Source organism: Falco naumanni, chromosome 9 (assembly GCF_017639655.2).
Source record: "Falco naumanni isolate bFalNau1 chromosome 9, bFalNau1.pat, whole genome shotgun sequence".
NCBI lineage: Eukaryota > Metazoa > Chordata > Aves > Falconiformes > Falconidae > Falco > Falco naumanni.
In genome coordinates this window covers 40,046,364-40,058,890 of record NC_054062.1, presented here as the reverse complement: position 1 = coordinate 40,058,890, position 12,527 = coordinate 40,046,364, and positions in this window count along the sequence as shown.

Sequence of the window (12,527 nt, the reverse complement as noted above, 5' to 3'; positions counted from 1 at the left end):
TTCCTAGTGATTCCTTGGCAAATATTCACCTCTCCCCAGATAACAGGTCATATAACTTTCTCAGCTTTCAAGAGGGAAGATGGTTCCTACCAACATTTATTTTGGCTTGTGGCAGTCGGGGGTTGATTTTTACACATAGAGTGGTAATTATTTTAGATGTTCCTGTATTTTTATTCCGGAAAATACTTATTTTTGTAAGGAATATTTCTTGCAAACATACAAAGGGAAGCTTTGCTCTTTTGTGAATTGTTTTGCACTGTTTGTCAGCACATAATGTCATGAAAGGAATCAAACTGCCTCTTTGTCTTAATGAGGAGCAAGAGCAGTAGCGTGATAATAGTTTCATTAATAGCTATTTGTCTATTAGTCAAAATGCATAAAGAATTATCATAGAACTGGGATTTGGACCTGTGGCTGTGAGTGGCTATTTATAGGTAGAACTACATTTTCTGTGGTGTGACCACTCTGCTGCCGTAGGCTGGCCCTGAGAGCCGTGTTGGCTCTCTGGATCCCTTCTTAGAACCAGAGCTTGTGCTGTGGCTGTAGAGGGGACTGGGTTAATCCAGCCAGTGTGGTGGTGAGAGGAAAACCAGTTCAAAGCCTGGTCTTAAAACTGTCCCTGAGATGAGCTCACAGACCTGCACAGTCAACCAGTTTGCCCTTGTCTATGAGGTTGATCATTAAATCGTAAACAACAAATTGATTTTTTTGTTCCTGTTGTCTTTTTAGAGCGATGAGATATAGAAGGCTGGATTCTGTTCTAACTTGCACATCATTATCAAAGTGCTAGAGGAAGCCACAGGCTTTGCAAGAATATTCTTGATAAACTTTTCACTGGTGGGAAAATGAAAAAGAAATGGAGAAGTGAAAATTTGAGCTACTGCTAAGAAATTGGCCTGAAGAAATTTAATGTGTTTCAAACTGGTGAAGACTTTATGGCTACTGTGTGAGCTAGAGACTGAGAAATGAGGCAATAGAAAGGAGACCTCTTATTTTTTTTAATGTCTTGTTTCTAAAGGGAGACCTCTGTATTTTATTTTTCTGACCAGTTTTGCAAAAGCGTTTCCCACTTTTGGGTGTTTGCAGCGTATGTGTGTGTTTCAGTCACTTTTTCACCTATTCTTCAAGGTTTTAAAATATAAAAAACCCCAACAAAACCTGTATTCCATGATAGTAGACATGCTGGTAGAGAACAGAGGCCAAAATTAATAATAAGGAAGCTACACTGTAAGTTCATAAAATGGTCCTGTGAGGTTCTGTTGTGTACAGAACCACATGTTGCATTAGCAGGTGTGTGGACAGACCACCTTAAGAAATTTCCTAAGACCAAATGCAAACGCTTCAGTGAATTAGGAGGTTTTTGAGGACATTAAGCAGTAAAGCTACAAAGCTGCTGTTAAAGGTCATCTTTTGGCTACTGTAAAAGAAGAATTATCACTATGCAGAAGTATATGATAACAATGAAGGATAAGTGGGAAGTGACATTGTTGTGAAGTCCAGTAAACACAGCCTCACTGGTTAAAAGGGTTAGGAACCCAATTGGTATCCTAACATTGGGGATACCACCCCAGTGTTAGGAAACTTCTTTTGGGTTGAGTTTGAGGGCAGACCTAGTGCTGGCCATTTGGCTTCGTTACCGCACCTGTATTTTATTGTCTCTTGAGATCTGAAACAGTATACCGAGCAGTTGCCTGTGCTCCTCACTAGCATGGTTTATGAACTACATACAAGCTAGTGCTGGCTGTGGTCTTGTTTTGAAAGTGAGCTGGGTCTTCCTTTAAATCCTGTCTGTAGAGCACTAAACCAAAGCAATTCATCCTTTTTTCCTGTGAGCTAGAAAGCTTATTCTTCTTGTGAGCTGATTTGGTTATCTGTTGCTGTATTTAGTGATCTGATCCTTTGAACCTATTGATTTAATTGTAACTGTTCACTCAATTTTTTTCATAGTATTATTCCATCTTTAATTAGTTTAGTAAAACTGTATAGTGAATCATCTTAGTACAACTATGGCTATTTAAATGATTTTTTTCTTGTTCAGCCTTGAAATGAAATCCATAAATGCACAGAACAGATTTATTCCACTACATTGCAACAAGATGAGCTCAAGGTTGCAGAAACCAACAGATGAGAAATTTGCTTGCCTCTTGTTTTTCTTTCCTCACCAGTGTCCCAGAGTCCCTTTTAGTCTCAGGCAGTTTCCAGATCTGTTTCCCCTCTATAAGCAATATGAAGTTTGATTGTGTGCTAATGGAAAATCGTTTGAGCTGGTGTGTTGCTATCTTCATCAATAGAAGGGTGTTTTCATCCTGTGCACAGAAAATCACGTTTCACTTCTAACTGCAGATAGTGAGAACTTCCATTCCGGCATTTAGAAGTCAAAATAAAAAAATCATTCACTGTGTTTTTTAAAATGCATCCTCTCAGGCCATATAGGTCAAAACACAATAAGACACAGTGGTAACTGCTGATGGAATTGAACAGACAGGCTACTGCTACGGAAAGTGAGAGAAGCTGTGGATGTGTGTCTGGTTAGCAGGTGTTATGCAGGAGTCACTCACACAGCTTAACCTCCGTGGGGAGCAGGGCTGCTTGCATTTTCCAGCTCTTTAACACTTCGGCAAATATCTAGGGTTGTTCTCCATCTAGTGGCAGTTGGCCCTATGGTTGGCCTACACAGCCAGAGTATGTATCCACAGAATGGAAACTTCTGGTCTTGCAATTTTTACTAGTAATGATCTAGATTAGTATGAGTGCACGATGAGATGATGATCTGTGACTTTGAAGGACCGGATAGATTTTTATTTCTGCTTATGTGATTTTAGTCAGGCAATGATAAGGGTGGGTGGGCAAAAAGAAAAGGAACGATGTCACTGATGGAGGGCTTCATCTTCTGGGGGGCAGAAATGCCACTGTTGAAAACAATACTGAGTCCAGATTATAATGTGAAGTTACTCATCCCATATTATTACAGAAAATCTATGCAATCATATCCACTTTCACTTTGAATGAGGAAGACAAAAATTCTTCGTTACTAACATATATTAGACGTTGCCAAAAATTTGTTGAACTGCATGTCTTGGGCATGCTGGGATGAAAAGAAGAACACTTGTGGGGAAAATATATGTCAGTTAAGTACTGCACCTAATAATTACATATGCTTGTAAAGTTTTTAAGAAAACAAAGGTTTGTTTTCTTAAATGGATGAGAGGACATAACTGTGAATTGATAAAATGTACCAAGAAACATGCTTTAGTGGTGATAGGTTTTGTTACAATTTTTCATTACTATAACACCATTTCTCTTCAACATGGAATTACAGGGAGGTAAAAGTTCACTAAAAGGTGTCTCTAATGTATTTCTTAAGAGGCTTCTTATATTTGTATAGTGCAAAGGTGTTCGGTAGCTAGTTTGCAGTAAAAGGAACTTCTGAGCTTTCAGGAAAAAAATAATATCTAAGTAGGTGGCAACAGAGCAGCGTGAGAAGGTTGAGTGGCTGAAGCAAAACTGGCCAACAGCTCTCCACAGTGTAATAATGCTGAGAGCAATTGCATTCCTCTGGGTGGGGTAAGGCTCTGAACAACCATGGCAGTGAAATGAGGGACATGTGGAGAAGTGACAGTGTCACTGTGGAGATCCTAGGCCAATCTGACTTTCTTTTGTTGTATGGAAATTTTGTGTTTGCCCCACACTGAAGGGAGGACAAGTCACTCTGTTGTGTGGACTGTTCTTAAATAAAATGCAGAAAGTTTTCAGGCTTCAGGAGGACTATGGATGGCCCTTGCTGCTGCTGGTCCTCCTCTGCCACATTGTTACCTCTGTTATTTTAGTTGATGTAGACGAAGATGGTAGAGCAGCTATGGCTTTTATTCATTTCTTAGGACTGGTTTGCCTTAGTTGAGGAAAAAAACTATAAATGTGGGCTGGAAAGAGGCTTGGAGTAAGCAAAAGGGCTTAAGAGTGGCAAATGCTGTTATGCCACCCATCTCTCCTAAATGCATTTTACTTGGTAAATTGTAGGGAACTATATGAAGTGATTCAATAATGGATGCATCTTCAGTTAGTGTTTCTACTGGATTTCTTTGCACCTTGACTGTCACTCTGCCCCTTGAGAGGGAAACCTATGTTACTTAATTAGCCTGAGGCAGGTGGTGGATTCAAAGCTTTCTGAACAAACCACCGAGGAAAGTAAAACGCAATTTATCCATAATAGTAAGTCTATCAAAAGCACAAGTGACTAACAACAATTTAGAGGTAATGCTCCAAACAAGGCTCAGAAACAGAATCTTCCTTTATTGTAACACACGACAAAAAGATCACTGTGTACTTCAGGTTTCTGTACTCCTGATGTTTACAAGTCCTGAGGGTGAAACAAGGAGTTTGTGGTAGGACTGACTATTCTTGGGTTTTCTCCATCTACTGTGTGAGGAAAAGGGTGTTTAGATAGTTGGGTAACAGATTTCACCTATCTGCAGATGGAACAGGTGAAGGCATTGATGCATTCTACAGCCTTCCTGGCAGGAAGAAGCCAGAAGTGGAGAAGTATGGTCCTTGTGCATTATTGCAAGAAACCCACTTTACAAACTGGGATTAAGCTGGCAGAGCAGTAAGATAACTAGGAGATTTTTACCAACTTGGGAGCCACTGAGGATATGAGAACAAAAGCACAATCTGCATAGAAATCTTGGAGAGGTATTTAAAAGTTATTTTTGGAATGGAGTAAGTAGCACCCCAGGGAAACTGGTCAAGTAATGATATGGTGGTGATAAATCTGGAGGACTACTTAGGAGCATGAAAACTCTGTAATGATTTTATGCCCTCAAGTCCTCAAGTATGTAATTTAAAATGTAGGTGCAAGGATATGCTTTGGGTTTGAGGTTGTCTCCCCGCTCCCTGCCCCCCCCCCCCCCCCCCCCCCGCCCTTTATTATTGTAAAATGTTCTTCCAAGAGTGGTTTGCTTGCTTGCTTTTAGATTTTTGCATGACTTGGAGCAGTATCTTAAGAATCTGCCTGTGTTTCCAGGGAGCAGAAATCCTACCTAAGTATGCCCTAGAAGGTCAAATTCAATTTATTAAATTAATCTCTCAGGAAAACAAGCTTCTTTCTTAGCTGGGAGGGGGAGGGGGGAGGGTTTTGCATTAAAAAAAAATAATCTAAAGCATATTATAGTCGTGTAAGTGCTAAAAGCCCATATTGCTGAAACCATACTGGTGTAAATCCTTAATACGTGTTGAAGTCAGTAGCATTACGTGTAATTCTATTATATAGTCCCTGTAAAGAAAGGAGAGCTGCTGGGAAATGCAATTCAAATTTGGTCTTAAAGTACTTATCTAAGGGTTGTATCCTGCTAGCATTTTAAAAATAAGAGTTGTAATCAATGCCATTACTTAAAAATCAATGTTGCCTGGTATAGTCATGTGTGATAATACAGCACTGCAGCAAAGCTATTTCAACTGCAGACTTGCATTCAGCTGGATAGTATATAACTGTAGTATAATACATTGCTGTATAATGCAGCACAGTTTAGATTGGGAGCATGATAGAGTGTATATAATGATATTATGAAAATATCGGAGAACTTGGAAACTTCAGAAACCATTGGTCAGTGGTTTCACAAGGGTGCTGTGACAAGGACTGTGACTCATGGAGTGCTGGATGCTTAAAGTGGTGCCTGTTTTTTATCCTCCCTGCCCTTTGCATAAATCCTCTACTGCAGTATCTCCAGGTTGTCAGAAGAACAGAAAAAAACCACGTTTGGGCCTCTTTATATTCTTTCTCTCAGAACTGGTGAGTCAAGTGTGTAGAGTAATAGATTTAAGATCATTTTGAATAGGAATCAACAAAAGCAGGTCGTTGTTTCCAGTGATTTCAGGTATTCTGTAACAGGAACGGAACTGTTTTGGAGTTCTTAAGCTAATTTGTATTTCTTTCTGTGGTTTAAACATCTCTGCTACAGCAGTTACACCGAAGCAGTGCGATGTGGAATGCTACAAAGCCATGTGGTTCTGGATTGCCTGTTTCCACAGGCCACATTATAAAGACTACCGCAAACGTATCTGACACGCACTTATGATTTCAACTGAGGCTGTGTAAATGGCAATGGATAGGTGGTGAAGGGTTGAGGCATCAGTAAGAATGCAGCTTATGTGACTTCAGCCATTGGAAAGGTTGTGAATGCCTGGGTGTGTTCATAGGCAGGCATATCCATGGAAGTAGCTACTTTTCAGGAAGCAGCATAAAATGCCCACAGAAAATCAACCTGATGTAAAGAAACTTCTTGAGACAGGGAAATCTGCATTAGAAAGGTGTTACTCTGTTCATACACACAAATACTCTCTACAGCCTAGAAGTAGGAAGGAAGCTGTGTGCTTTTCTTTTTCTCTTCTCTTCTCCCTTTCTCACCAAGTCAAATGAAATATTTCAAGGTGGTTTTATTTTTTCTCTTTCTCAAAAGAGGTGCACAGTCTTCCCCTGCTCCTTCCCCAACACCTAGTCATAAGGACACCCCTTTCTCAGGTGGGAGACCTAGTTCAAGTGCCTACTCTATCAGAATTGAAGAAGTGATTTAATGTAGCTGAATATAACCAGCTTGTAATTTTGGGTGGGCTTGTCTCTGGAGCCTTTGCTATCCATCTCAATATAATGTCTCATCCCCTCCCCTCTGGTTAAAAAAATTGGAAAAAAAGAAAAAAAAAATCATTAAACAGCTGAAGGCCTGTCACTCAGGTCAGCAATGGAGCTTGGATACTGAACGTTTGTATTGCAGACTCTGCTACATGGAATGGGCTGGTCCAAAGGACCACATGAAGATTGTCTGTTTGTAATTACTTTAAATATGAGAAAACATTTTCTAGTCTCTGTATGAGTTACAAACTTGAAATGACTTAAAATTACCTGTTTGACCAGCCAAAAATAAAACTACTGTGTTTCCCCTACACCACCTAGAGAAGTAGGCCAGCTGACTGAGTGGCGTAACTGAGGAAAGGAACTTGATGTTCTTGTTCACCCTTAAATTGAGAAGTGAATACAATGTTCACGCAACAGTCCACTCAATTAGTCATGAAATGAATCGGTGACTGTGGTGGGAATGGAGCCCAGGAATCATGGCCCCTCTACCCCAATGGCTGGACTGCACTGCCTTTGAAAAATATCCCCTTTTTTGAGGAGGAAACTTAAGAAATACCATGACAGTTACCACACTGGTTGGTGTGACTTCTTTTTTTCTCCACCCTTTTCTTTTCTCTGAGACAAAAATACAATAAGCAAAGGCTTTACTAGGTTTTATTTTGAAGTCTGCCATACAATAAGAATTAAACTGATGAAAAAATATCTTCATTTCATCCCTTCCTGGTAACATGAGTTTGAATTATGCACTCCATAACTGGCAACCTTTTCCTGAAGAGAACACAAATCCCAGGTATATTCTCTCCTCCTCTGTGTGTGTGACTGTCATTAATGCTAATGGAGTCACTGCAAAGGCAGATATGCTCTTGTTTATACAAATGGCTGCAAAGTAGATGTTGCAAAAACATGCTGGGGAAAAAAAATACTCCATGACACAGGACTGCAAGCCAAAAGAGAGACCTTACCAGCTGGGAGAAGTGGCCCATTGTGAGACGGTCATTAAAAATAATATGGTTTAGAACGGACTGTTGAGAAAGATCAGGTTTTCTTAAAGATAAAATTACTTTCCACTTAGAGTACTTTCCATTGTAAGGCTTTTAAAGGACTCCACACACACAAACAACATCAGTATTTAGCGATGGCAAAGGACTGCGTTAGTGCAATTGAAAAGGTCCCTATTCTTTGCCTGAGATGCATCAAAGGACAGTGTTCAAGTTCCTGGCTTGCAGCAATATCTTTCTGCTTACATCACTTCTCAATGGAGTTTGCAGTGAAATAGGAACAAACGCAAGATCAGTTACCGTGTCTTGGCTGGAGGGCAGAACTTTTCAAATGCACGTTTGGACTTTACTGGCTATCTGCCTCGCCATGCAACAGCATCTACTTTACTGGTTTTGTTACTGTTTAGATGGGTGAAGTGAGAAGTAGCAAGAATAGGACTTTTCCAGAGTCTTCAGCCAACCGAAGTGAAATACAGGATAACTTCTAGCAACTTGCTTTTTCCTCTGGCTGATATACCCACCCTGCAGTTCAATCAGTTCTAACAAAGCAAGGATATATTCTTATGGTCAGGTGTTGATAAGGTTTGCAATAGTGGGAGTATGGGGAAATGTATTGACAGTGAAGTATCTGTACAATGCAGCTGTCGTTCTTAGCCTATTATTACCCGAGAAAGTGTGAGATCAGTCAGCACACACTTATGGTTGCTACACAAGTAATGAGATCTGGGTTTTTCCTTGTTTTAGTTTTCCATTTCAGATCTGCCTACCCCTTTGGGAAGCTGTGATGGCAGAGGACAGCTGTCCTAGCAATGTCTCATCATCTGTAATAGGCAGCTCATTGAACAGCTCATGAGACTGGAGAGTGTGTATAGTGTGGATGGATCAATAAGGGGCATGCAAGATGTTTTTTAACAACTTGTAACCAGTTGGACAATGGATACAGTATCATTTCTACTCTCTTGTCTGCCTTAACATCTGAGAGCAGGAGTTCCCTCGAGAAGATTGTACCTGTTTGGTGCAGAATCTTGTAAATTCCACTCTGCCCCATGCCTCAGATGAGTGTCAATGAAGTTAGTTCAGAGATTACCTTGATAGAGCTACTATTAAATTATGGATAGCACACACTTTTACTTGGGGAGCTTGAATCCTTATGTATCTGTACTGTAACAAAGATGGTAACTGTACCTACTTGGTTCCTTTTTTTTTTTTTTTTTTTTTTAAGAAAGAAGTATCCCTGCTCAGGAAAACAAGCTTACAGAGTTCAGCAAGTTTAGCCTTTTTCAATTAGTGTCCATTGGATATAATGACAAGGAGCTTGCTTAGCACTGAGGCAGAAAGGCTTTTTCCTTTAACTGTGTTACACTCACATCCCAAATGACAAAGGATTCTTTGCCCACCTGTGAGTTAGAGGTCTCTACAAAATACATCTTGTTAGAATTAAAATGTTGTGAATTAACAGATTCCTTTGAGTTCCTTCTGAATCAAAGTGTTTATTAAACACAAATGCCAAGATAGAGATTAAATTTACCAACACTGATACAGCTTGCCTTAGGCTACATGAGGAGTGCATTTATGCAACTAGGAAAATGTGGGAGACTGGAAAAGCCTAATGGGCCCTCATCTGTTGTAAAGAAAATGCCTGTTAAAGAAAAATAGGTTGTGAGAAGACAGAGCTGGAGGAAAAGAATAGGGAAGTAAATATGTATCTTATCAAGATGCAACAGATATTGAACTGATGGAATTAAGCAAACATAAGTATGAATTAAATCTAGGCTGTGTGTACTCTGCTGAATTAAATCAGGTATAAATGTGGAAATACTAGTGCTTTGCCTTCTTTATGGCATCTTAAGAGATATGTCAATCCAAATAAAGTATTGACTGTTGCAAAATTTCAGATTGTTAGTTGGCACACAACAAATTAATCAAGAATGTCAACTGTCCCACAAAGAACTCTAATTCAGCAGCCTCTTACAGAGATACCTAGTTCATTTACTCCTGGAAGATTGCCGTACTATACTAACCATGGAAAGAGAAAAAAAGGTTTCAATAAGCTAAAGGAAGCTTCAATAAAACAACTGAAATCTCTGGTTTTCACCACAGGAGAATGACAACAAACAGCTTTTTAAACATAAACATCTACGAAGATAGGAGAAGCAGAGATGTTAAATTTCTTATTCTAAAATGCAATGAAATTTGACTTTTTTTGTGTGTGTTAATGGTAGACGTCTTGGCTATTGGGGAAGGAAGAAGAGTATTATCATATTTTGTATTAGAATCCTTTGATTATCTATTGTTTTCTTTCTTCCAACTGCATAGACTAAACAGCTAACAATTGGAGACATTTGCTTCATCTTTATGCTTGTGTAACTGCTACAGAGGAGGGGTCCCATTCACTTTCAGAAGGAATAATAATCATTGCTACATGTATACAGCTATTTAGGCTAGCTCTTACCTTAGCTAGGTGTAAATATGTGGACCATTATGGATTATCTAGTCTAGGGGGACTAGAAAATTGCCATCACCTCCACTTCCTGTTGCTAGAGTTAAAGATACTTAAGAAAATGCTAGGAGCAGCTTTGGAGAATATTTCTGTTGTCTAAACTATCTAGGCTGTGAGTCTTCTTTTTTTTTTCTTCCCCTTCCCAAACAAGAACCAGAATTTCCCTCCAATACTTTTCATGTGTCTTTAAGCACTTAATTTTGCCCCAAGTTATATGTGGGGAAGCCACAGCTTAGCTATAACAGATGGGTGGAAGTTGGGAGAAGACAAGAAAAATGCTGAATTTTGGAGGACTCCATTTATTCTGAGCATAGGCTATGATGTGATAGAAGTCCCAGCGTTCTGGTCTTGCAGAGCTCATGCTTATGAAGCAGCTTTGTAAATGCTCAGTAAACATGAGGGGCTTTCCAGATCCAGGCATATGACGCAGCTATAGTTCCGGCGATGTCTTTCAAAATGTGCCTCATTCTTGCGGCAGCACGGAGGGACAGAGCCATGGGTGCAAGGCTCAGAGTGTGGTGCTGCACAAGCCTTTAATTTCAGCTTTCTGGGATATTCTATATTTCTAATTGCAATGTAGTTTTTGGAGCCTTACTCAAGCCATTTTCTTGTGGTAGCAAAACTTATTCGGTACAGGTTTCATACCACGTTTGTTCTGACAATAGAAATAAGCACAGCAATAGCTCACGATAGGTTAGCTTAAAATCACCATAGTGGTTTGCAAAGGCAATAGAGCTGTTAGAGATGTGTATAGAATTGCATCTGTTGCCACGGAGTTGAACTTTGAATAGTGACTGTCACTTGAGTTGGGTATTTACCTTGTTGTATTCCTAATGAGATGCTTTCTTCCATTGGCACTGTAAATGCAGTGGTACCTTACGTAATAATGTGTAATGAGTTGTTCCCTACATGATGATGATGGAGTATCATGGTGACTTACAACGTTCTTAATATGTAAAATGTTGGCAAATGGATTAGCCTTTTAGTGCTGTCTGGTTGCATCTAAACAATGTACACCCACCGCAAAATGTCAGCGCTCTTCTGATTGCGAACGATGAATGGCAGAATTGAAATGAGCTCTCTCATTTATTCTGGGCTTAGAAATGCAACATCGATAGCTTTTTTGGAAGGAGAGAAATAATAGGGGAGGCAATTAAGTGTTATGGAAAGCATTGTCCAAGCCAAAGTTAAAAAACAACAACAACAAACAAACACACCCCCCCCCCACACACACACCCCACACACAAGAAAGAGCAGAAAGGGAAAAGAGAAAGAAAAGATAATGCAGATAATGGGAAGGAAAAGGTAATGCACCCTGACTGAAGTTTAAGACTAGACACAATGAAGTTTTGATGCTGCAACTCTCCATCTTAGAGAGATGCTGCTGAAGTTGCAGTTCTTCTTTGGTGTGATGGATCCATTTTGGTCTCACTGTATTTTGCATGTTACACAATAGGTCTTATGGCATTTGAGATTTCTTCTAGGCATCTTCCTTATTTGTTGTCCTCTGGCTGTGACAGATAGTCTTCTGCCCTTTGTGGGACCTGTTTCAGTTGGTCTGTGTTCCAATATTCTGGGCTCCTGCCCTTTTTTCCCCCCTCTTGGCTGGGACTGGATCCTTTTCTGCATGCAGTGTGTTTGCTCAAAGACTTCACAGGAAATTTTGTAACTTGTCCAATTCACTGGGTTCAAATTTTTAATATTTTATATTACCATTTTACTATTATTAAAATAGCAGCCAGAGGCATTTCAGCTGAGGACAAGACCACACTGTACAAACTTAAGTAAGAGGCAAGCCTCTTCCCAAGTGCTTGGAGTGTAACTGACTGGTGTTTGGATGCCCGCATAAATCGCGGGGTTAATAGCTGCATATTTCTACAGGTTTCAGGCTAGGATGCCAAAGCGCTTCTCAAACACAAGTAAATTTAAAGTCCGTTCCTCTATGGAAGTCAGAGCTTGGTTCTATGGTAATGCTTTCCCCCTGCCCTCTAATTCCCACACATGTACTTGTTACTGACATATATATGACTGTGGTCAATATAGGTGCTTAACTTTTTAAGGAACCTGTGTAAGTCACTAAGTGCATATTGATTTGAAGCAAATGTAAATTAGAATTAATTTTGACTTGCTAACATAGTCAAATAAGGAACATTTCTATTGATCTTTGTCCCAGAAGCCAATTATCTGGATTAAGTGTTTTTATTACATGAAATACAGCATATAGTGGATGTCATCCTGCATTGATCAGTGTGAAACTGCGTATTTAAGACAAGGACTGTAAGCAGGAGTAGTTAACAAGTGATTTATACATTTAAAAGTATATCTTTTTTTATTTACCCCCTGCTTTTCCCTGTTCAAAAGCTGTGCTTGTAACTACCACTGAACTGGAGGCTGTTGACGCATG